Here is a 1,490-nt window from a genome sequence, read left to right on the forward strand (position 1 = left end):
ACTGTGATGAACTTGTGTTGCAAAATGGTAAACCTTAAATGGCAAAAGTTAAACGCATCTACAACAGTTGTCATCATTGCTTACACAGAACGTCTCAAACTTGTTCACACTTGTTTGTTAATGATGTGATCAAACCAACTGTACAAAATTGAAGCCAGCACAGGTGACACAGGTGCAATGAATGTTGATACCAACAATGGATAGAAGTGGATGAGGACGAGGAAGAGCAAGGTGTGGAGTGTTGTCAAGGCTGGATCTAACACACAAGAGGTTTTTTTCCTTTGCCTGGCAAGAGACAACATTGCCTGTGAAGTCCTCAGGCTGGACCCAAAAAATTATTTGTAGAGACTGGCTGTGTTAATGATGTGAAAGCATTATTTGATTTTGTAAACAGGTGAAATGGTTTTGAGCCAAATGTTTGATTTTGCCAGAAGAGACAAGGGTTTGGTGAATGAAGATTTGTGTTTATAGTGAGACAATGGGTGAAGGTTTCAAGAAATGCATCTTATCAATTGTGAAAAACTGTAATAACCACATGGTACACTTTAACACAACATGCCAGCTTTTTAGGAAACACAGATTTTGTAAAAGAATGTCAAACATTATAAAATCAGACACGTGCGATATTCAGACCTTCTTATCATGCTGAGCTCAAACATTACCTTTTGAACCTGCAACATAAAAAAAAACACCTTTATGACTTGACAATTGAAGTTGAGATCTGATACTGAGTGCGGGTAATAAGAGCGACATTATGAATGTCAGTCAGGAACAGCGTACTGATGTGGATTAATAGCTTAATGTCTAATTAGTTTCAGTCTCTGATCTGAAGAAACAACAGACACACGTCCCTCAGCAAACAACAGGTTATGAGTGCTGAGAATATCCTCAGCACAGACGGCTGTTATCAGGACCAGATAAGAGCAGCTAAGGTGAGCGCTGAGTCTAAAAGACAGACAGAATGAGAGAGAATATATGACATTTTCCAGGCGAATGAGATCCTTGAATCTCTCTCTCAAAAAAAAATAAAACTAAATTTATTTTGCATGTAAATTTCATGGCAATGAGTCAATAAATAATGAGCTCGAATGTCATTTCCTGTCTTCAATCTGTTGGTTCGCACGGACGCTGACATATCCCTCTGGAAATTACCTACAGCGGAGACTATGAATATGATTATGTCTATCTGAGCCACGGTGATAGCTCAGTACATTCATAATTAATGTAAGTGTCAACAAAAATCTTCAGTTCTTTTGGCGTAGTCTTAAACCGTACACACATCCTGTCTTCAGTTTCCTGTTGGGATGTAAGCACAAGGTCTGAGGAGAATTGTTTCAGTAGTAGTAAGAGTAGAAACTGAAGAAACAAACTGGGATGTTTGTAATGTTTGAGGCGGAGGATGTGCACAGGGCTGTGTCTTCAAGGACAGGGCACTTTCAGAGGGTTGTTGACCGCAGTTACAGCACATTGACCCAGAACCATGACAGTTT

The sequence above is a fragment of the Scardinius erythrophthalmus genome (genome assembly GCF_964197995.2).
Source record: "Scardinius erythrophthalmus genome assembly, chromosome: 8".
Lineage (NCBI taxonomy): Eukaryota > Metazoa > Chordata > Actinopteri > Cypriniformes > Leuciscidae > Scardinius > Scardinius erythrophthalmus.